Source organism: Rousettus aegyptiacus, unplaced genomic scaffold (assembly GCF_014176215.1).
Source record: "Rousettus aegyptiacus isolate mRouAeg1 unplaced genomic scaffold, mRouAeg1.p scaffold_m13_p_9, whole genome shotgun sequence".
Taxonomy (NCBI): Eukaryota; Metazoa; Chordata; class Mammalia; order Chiroptera; family Pteropodidae; genus Rousettus; species Rousettus aegyptiacus.
The window spans coordinates 81,974,504-81,983,281 of NW_023416312.1; the positions used below are offsets into that span (position 1 = coordinate 81,974,504).

The 8,778-nt window shown below is 36.9% G+C and overlaps 1 pseudogene; it reads right to left on the minus strand.

The window, feature by feature from the left end:
- Positions 1-2,367: 2,367 nt before the first annotated feature.
- LOC118607951 lies at positions 2,368-2,486 on the minus strand (annotated as a pseudogene).
- Between the last annotated feature and the right edge of the window lie 6,292 nt (positions 2,487-8,778).

Genomic DNA, 8,778 nt, shown 5'->3' on the forward strand with positions numbered 1-8,778 from the left:
AAGAAGTCAACAGAACACCCAATTATCTCAACCCGAAAAGGCCTTCACCTAGACACATTGTATTAAAGTTATCTAAAGAGAATTCTCAAAGCAGCCAGGAAGGAAAAATGGTAACTTATAAAGGAAAACCCATTAGATTATCCTTGACTTCTCAGCACAAATGTTACAAACCAGAAAAGAATGGAATCAAATGGAATCAAACTAATAAGTGAAAGAAAATACCAGTCTAGAATAATGTATCCAGCTAAGCTCTCCTTTAGATATAAAAGAGAAATTAAGACCTTTTCAGACATAAAAAAAAAAAAACCAGAGGGAATTCTCCACAACGAGGCCTGCACTACAGGAAATACTGAAAGGGATCAGTTCACCTAAAACAAAATAACCAAAAAAAAAAAAATACACATAATTAAGAGTAAGTGAATATCAGGCAAATAGAAGCAGAGGAGTGCAACTCTTACTAAGAACAGGGCATTATAAGGTTAAATAATAAGAAGAAAATTGATATAACGAAATAGTATTAAACATTCAGGATACATAGGGACAAATTGAGATTAACAATGCCTGAAAAGGGGAGGATTCGAGATCCAAATTCGCAAAGGGGAATGGAAATAAGGCATGTGCAGAAGAAAATGGACAACTGTATATATATAAATATCATTTTCATATTTGTAATGGTAACCACACACCAAAGATTCATAACTGAAGTATATAACATAAAATAAGAAAAACCAGAGGCAAAAACCACAAAAGCTAACCAAAATAAATAAAACAGAAGCACAATGACAAGGAACCAATGGAAACACTGAGCTACCAGAGAGCAAAAGATAAAATGGCTATAAGAAGACCTCATATTTCAATAATCACCCTAAATGTAAATGGACTGAACTCACCAATAAAAAGACACAGAGCTGCAGATTGGATCAGAAAACAAAACCCAACCATATTCTGTCTCCAGGAGACACATCTCAGCTCCAAAGACAAATATAGACTAAAAGTGAAAGGTTGAGAAATGAAATTTCAAGAAAATAGCATTCAGAGAAAAGCGGGAGTAGTGGTATTAATATCAGATGAAATAGACTTCAAAATAAAACATGTAAAGAAAAATACTAAGGGACAATTCATAATGATAAAGGGAATCATGCATCGAGAACAAATAACACATCTTAATATCTATGCTTCCAATCAGGGAGCCCTGAATATGTAAAGCAATTACTAACAGAAGCACAAGAAGCAGTCCAAAACACTAGGGGACATAAATACCAAACTGTTGGATATGGACAGATCACCCAAAAAGAAAATAAGGAAATAACATCCTTATATGACACATTAGTCCAACTGGACATAATTGACATTTACAGAACCTTCCATCTCAAAACAGCTGCTTATACATTCTTCTCTAGTGCACATGGAACATTCTCAAGAATTGACTACATACTAGGATGCAGAGATAGTCTCAACAAATATAAGAGGTTTGAAATCATACCAACCATATTCTTTGATCATAATGCTTTGAAACTAGAGATCAACTGCAAAAAGGAAGAAGGAAGAATCAGGAATAAATGGAGATTAAAAAACATACTACTGAAGAATAACTGAGTCAGAGAAGAAATAAAAAGGGAGATCAAGAGATTCATAGAAATGAATGATGATGATAGTACAACATATCAAAACTTTTGGGACATGGCAAAAGTGGTCATAAGAGGAAAGTTCATATCATTATAACCCTACTTCCAAAAAAAATGAAAAGAATGAGTCCAAATAAATAATCTAACGCTTCATCTTAAAGAACTAGAAAAGGAAGAACAAATGAAACATAAAGTCAACAGAAGGAAAGAAATAATCCAAATTAGAGCAGAAATAAATGATATTGAAAACAAAAACACAGTAGAAAAAATAAATTCAACAAAGAGCTGGTTCTTTGAGAAGGTTAATAAAATTGACAAACCTCTGGCTAGACTCACTAAAGAAAGCAGAGAAAGAACACAAATAAACAAAATCAGGAATGAAAGAGGGGGAATTAAGACAGACATCACAGAAATACAAAGAATCATACAAGAATACTATGAAAAAGTATATAACACCAAATTTAATAACCTAGAAGAAATGGACCAGTACTTAGAAAGACATAACCTTCCTAGACTGAATCAAGAAGAACTGGAAAATCTAAATGGACCGATCAGCACTATGGAAATTAAAACAATCATCAAACACCTACCAAAAAATGTCCAGGACCAGATGACTTCACCAGTGAATTCTACCAAACATTCAAAGAAGATTATTTTTTAAGCAAGGCAAACTTTGGTTGACCTCACAGATTGCAAAGACCTTGTCAGCATACAATCCCTTATTTTTTTTTTTTATATTTTACACCTACAGCACCTGGTCTTCCTAAGTGGTCTCTTATCCAAGTACTAACCAGGCAAGATCCTGCTTAGCTTCCGAGATCAGATGGAATCAGGCTTGTTCAGGGTTGCATAGCTGTAGACAAAGAAGATTTAATACCTATTCTTCTCAAACTCATCCAAAAAAATCAAAGAGGAGGCGATACTTCCCAACTCATTCTATGAGGCCAATATTGCTCTGGTATCAAAACCTGGTAAAGAGAAGACACAAAAAAATAAAACTACAAACCAATATCTCTGTTGAACACAGATGCAAAAATCCTAAATAAGATACTAACAAAAAGAATACAGCAACATATTAAACAAGATTATATACCAGGATCAAGTGGGCTTCATCCCAGGGGCACAGAGATGATTCAACATACACTAATTGATTAATGTTATACATCACATAAACAAATTAAAAAATAAAAATCATATGATCATATCAATAGATGCAGAAAAAGCCTTCCACAAGATACAGCACCCATTTATGATCAAAACACTTAACAAAATTGGTATAGGAGGAAAGTACCCTAACATAATAAAGGCCATATATGACAAGCTCTCAGCCAACATTATATTTAATGGTGAAAAACTAAAAACCTTCCCTCTAAGATCAGGAACAAGTCAAGGCTGTCTACTATCACCACTGTTATTCAATATAAGATTGGAGGTCCTAGCGAGTGCAATCAGGCAAGAGAAATATATAAAAGGCATCCAAATAGCAAACAAAGAAGTTGAACTGTCACCATTTGCAGATGACATGATTGTCTATATAGAAAACCTTAAAGCCTCCATAAGAACACTACTAGAAACAATAAGCAAGTACGGTAAAGTCTCTGGATACAAAATCAGCATTCAAAAATCCATAGCGTTCCTATACTCTAATAACGAAGCATCAGAAAAAGAAGTGGAAAAAATAATTCCTTTTACAATTGCAACAAAAAGAATAATATACCTAGGAATAAATTTAATGAAACATGTGAAGGACCTATATAATGAAAACTATAAGACCCTATTAAAAGAAGATAGAAATGGAAAGATAGTCCATGTTCTTGGATTAGAAGAATTAACATAGTTAAAATGACCATATTACCTAAAGCATTATACAGATTAATGCAATCCCCATCAAAATCCTAGAGGCATTTTTTTTGAAGAAATGGAACAAAAAATCATCAGATTTGAATGGAAGCACAAAGAACCCGAATTGCCAAAGCCATCCTAAGAAAAAAGAACGAGACTGGAGGCATCACTCTCCGTGACTTCAAATTATACTACAAAGTGGCAATAATCAAATTGGCATGGTAATGGCAGCAAAACAGACACATGGATTAGTGGAACAGAATGGTAGTCCAGAAGTAAACCCATATTTATATGGGCAAATAATTTTTGACAAAAGTGCCAAAAACATACAGTGGAGAAAGGAAAGCCTCTTCAATAAATGGTGCTGGGAAAACTAGAGAGCGATCTGCAAAAGAATGAAACTAGTCTGTTGTCTATGACCACACACCAAAATTAACTCAAAATGGATCAAGGACCTAAATTTAAGACCTGAAAAAATAAAATGCATAGAAGAAAACATAGGAACTAAACTCAAGGACCTTGGACTTAGATTTTATGAAAGAGGATTTTATGAATTTGACCTCAAAAACAAGGGAAATCTAAGCTAAAATAAATGAATGGGACTGCATCAAACTAAAAAGCTTCTGCTCAGCAGAAGAAATCGTCAACAAGGTAAAGAGAAAACCATCCAAATGGGAAAATATATTTGCAAGCAATGCCTCTGATAAAATATGACTCAATAACAACAAAAAAAGAAATGATCCAATCAAAAAATGGGCAGAGGACCTGAACAAACACTTCTTCCTAGAGGACATACAAGTGGCCAACAAATATATGAAAAGATGTCCAACATCGCTAGCTATTAGGGAAAAGCAAATCAAAATCACGAGATAACATCTCACACCTGTTAGAATAGCTATAATCAACAGAATAAGTAATAACAAATGTTGGAGAGGATGTGGAGAAATAAGAACCCTCATACACTGCAAATTGGTATAGCCACTATGGAAAATAGTACGGAGTTTCCACAAAAAACTAAGAATTGATCTACCATATGATCCAGCAATCCCCCTACTGGGTATTTACCCCAAAGTCTTGAAAATCCAGATCCAAAAAGATTTTTGCACACTGATGTTCATAGCAGCATTATTCACAGTGGCCAGGACATGGAAGCAACCGAAGTGTCCTACAATAGATGATTGGCTAAAGAACCTGTGGTACAGATATACAATGGAATATTTCTCTGCCATAAGAAGAGACGAAATACTGTCATTTGTGACAACATGGCTGGACCTCGAGATAATCATGCTAAGTGAAATAAGCCAGACAGAAGTTGAAAATCACATGATATCACTTTTATGTGGGATATAAACCTAAAAGCAAAAAATGAACAGGACAAACAAACAGCGACTCATGGACATGGACTATAGACTAGTTGTTACCAGAGGACTATAGAGTAGTGATTACTGGTGGGGTACAGGGGAAGGTGTAGGTAGACAGGGTAAAGGGAGTCAAATATAGGGCATTAGGGGGAGGGAGAAGCAGTAAAATGGATCAAGTATATGGTAGCTGAAGGAAACTGGACTTTGGGTGGTAAATACACATTAGAATATACAGATGTCAAATGATAATGTACACCTGAAAATTATATAATTGTATTAACCAATGTTACCTCAATAAATTTAATAAAAAAGAACTAAGAACTAAAGACCTAAATAATTTTTTAATAAAAAATAAAAAAAGACAGTAATAATGTTTGCTAAATTATATAACATAATATTACATGTTATGTAATAATGATGTGACATATAATTTATATTATGCTAAATGTATTTGTTTTAAGTTTGATGGATTATAATAATATAAAATACCATGCATAGAACACACACACACACGCACACACACACACAGAGAGAACCATAGGAAGGTATTGATGTGTTTAAGCAATCAGGTCACATAATCATATTTTCATTTTAACACTATCAGTCTGGATGCATAGTGAGCAGATTGCAGGGGAAGGGGGAGAATGCATGTATGGAGAAGCTATTGAATTAGACCAGGTGAGAGATATTAGTAGCGGGAGCCAGGGTGGTGCTGGAGAGGAGTAGATGAATTCAAGAGTTACTTAGGAGGAGAAATCAGTAGGACTCAATAATAGATTGGGTGTGGGAAATAGAGAGACAGGGGAACTTACGAGTTGCTGACTTAGACAACTGAACAAATAGTGGTGACACAGAGATAGAGAAGACTAGAAGAAGACTACATCTAGAAGGAAGGTCATAGTTTTCTCCAAGTACGCAGTTGGATAAGATGTCCAAAGCTCAAGAGAGATCAGAGCTAGAGATACAAATTTGAAAGCCATTAGTATAGATATTTAAAGCCAGGGGGTGAATGAATCACTTGGGGAAATGTTGTAGAATGACAAGAGAACTAGAATAGGCCTTGAAGAACTCTATTTGATAGCTTGCTCTCCCAAGGTCCATACTACTGGGCTATGCTATCCTTTCCCTCACCCAATCACTGTCATCTATCATTCATTAAAGACTTTTGGTAAAATAGTTCATGCTTTTTTTCTCTTCCAGAAGCCCCCTGTTGTCATGGATGACTTCAATGTTCATATGGACATCACTTCAAATGCCTTAGCCTCTGTGTTCCTTGATTTCCTCATCTTTATCATCTTCTGCACTCATAGTGTTAGAAGATGAGACTGTAGGGGATAGAGGTCCCCATCCAAGAATGACTGACCGACTTATGCTCACATATGCAAAAGTTCAGGCTCTCTTTGGAGGAAGTCACCTGGGAGGGCTGAGACCAATTGCAACCAGACTGGGTATGCTCTAACCTAGGAATCTTGGCTTTTTTCATGTCATGGACCCCTTAGCAGTCTGGTAAAGCTATGGTCCCCTTCTCAGAATAATATTTTAAATGTTTAAAATAGAATGCAAAGGATTATCACAGAAACCAATTATACTGAAGTACAGCTAACAACATATTTTTTTAATTTTGTGATGACTACGACACACTAAATAACAAGTTCTAGTGGTGTGTCTTATAACTATTATAATTTCAAAATAGTAATGAGCATATTCATATTTTAAGAGATCTATTTCACTCTAATGTGATAAAAATATGTGTGATTTCCGTTGATGGCCAAGTCGTAGGTATTCTAATATTATGGTGAATTGTTGCGTGCATTCATGATTGAAGGAAATACTAAAGCCCAGTTAAAAGAGAGCAGAAATAAAGATGTATTTTTCTGCAGCCAAGTCCATGAACTCTTGGAATTATAAGCACAGACCCTTTATAAGACTAGGGGTATGAGTTAAGGATCCACATAGCCTTCCTGGTGCTCCTCTGTATGAATCACCCTTTGCTTCAAGTCCTCTCACTCGAGGTCTCCTTTTTGGGGGAGGAGCAGGCATGAAACTGGATATTGGTTTTTAGAAACAGCCTGCAGTACTCCTCTGCACTCTTAGAGTTGTGTCCTTTGTTTTTTCTCTTGTGGCAGGTAGGGGATTTTTCATCTCACATAGGGTTCCTCTTTCAACACGTGTCAACTGAGCACCTGCTGAGTATGGGGCTCTGTGCTAAGCCCCAGGCATGGGAATGAATACACAAAGAGATGGCTATTAGTAATTATAACTGCCACCTATCAAACATGTTTTATATGCCAGGTACCATGTCAGCACTTTATTCATGCATGCATGCATGCATTCAGTATTCACTGAGTGCTTACTATGTGCCAGGCACTGTTATAGGGACTGTGGAGATGGCAGTGAATAAGACAGCTAAACACACTGCTCTCATAAAGCTTATACTTTAGTGGGGAGGAAAAATGGTACACAAAATAAATAACTAAATGATATAGTCAGCCAGCCTGTGGGAAGTGCTATGGAGAAAAACAAAGCAGAGAAGGGGGAGGAGTACACAGAAGGGTGGCTACAGCGTCAAATAGAGTGACCAAGGAAGGTCTTTCTGAGAAGGTAGACATCTGAGACTGAAGGAAATGAGAAGTGAGCCTTTATGAGTATTTGAAGGAAGAGTATTATGGGCAAAAAGAACATCTAGTTGAAGACTCTGAGGCCAGAACAGGGAGGAGGTTGGTAAGGCTGAAGGAGAAGAGTGAGAGGAAGAGTAGTAGATGAGGACAGAGGGGAAATGGGAGGAGGGGTGTCAGATGGTTCAGGACCACGGAGGCCAGTGCAGTGACCTTGGCTTTTACCCAGAGCGAGATGGGAAGTCATTGGAAAATTTGAGCAGAGTCTCCCCAACAATGCTGCTATATGATATTACTATTATTCTCATTTTCAAATGTGGGAACTATGACTCAGGAAAGCTGAATGACTTGGCTAGTGAGTGACATAGTGGAAACTTGAAGGCCTCACACCTCCTCTTCCCATAGCCCCAAGCTCAGAGGAGGGTCAATATGTTTCTTACTCCCTTCTGCTTCTTGCAGACTGTTGTTCTTTTGTCATTTCCCAAGGATCATATGCTACTCTGCATACCCCCTCCATGCTGTATCTACCAACTTCTGCTACTTTACTCATTGTGTATCTGCAATGTGCCAGCTATTGTTTTAGATGCTGAGAATAAAATGATAAATAAGAGAAGTCAGTTCCTTCCTCTCACAGAACATTTATTCTTGTTGGTGAGAGAGACAGGTAAGTAGGAAAATAAAAAAAATAAATAAAATAAAAATTTTTTTTGGTAATAAGAGCCATGCAGAGAGAAGAGTGGCTACTTTATAGAAGCTGATAGGGAAGGCCTCTCTGAAGAGGTGACATTTAAATTGAGATCTCGGGGAGGATGTTCCAGGAAGAGAGAGGTATGTGAGCAAAAGCAAAGGTGGATAGGAGTTTGGCATATGAGAGAAACATAAGGCAGGATCATGCGTTGTGATGTAGAGAGAGAGCAAGACCAAACTGGGAGTATAAGGGCCACTTCAGGTAGGGTCTTATAGGTTATGAGAACATGGGAATCCACTGTAGTGTTTGAAGCAGGGGAATGGTTTGGTGGGGAAAAGGAGGATGGAGAAAAGTGAAAAGATTTAAGATACGTTCAGAGATAAAGTCAACCAGATAGGCTGATAGATTACAAATAGGGGATGAGAGAAAGAGAATATTGAAAAGATGGCCTCTAACTTGGCTTGAGCAGTTTCATGTATGGTGACGCCAATTACAGAACTGGGGAAGGCTTTGGGCAAGCAACTTTGGCGAAAGGTTCATGAGTTCTGTTTTGAATGTGTCCATTTGAGATAGTAATGTCAAACAGGTGGTTGGACTCATGAGTCTTCAGTTCTAGAGAGCAGTCTAAGCTGGAGGACAGATAGGGT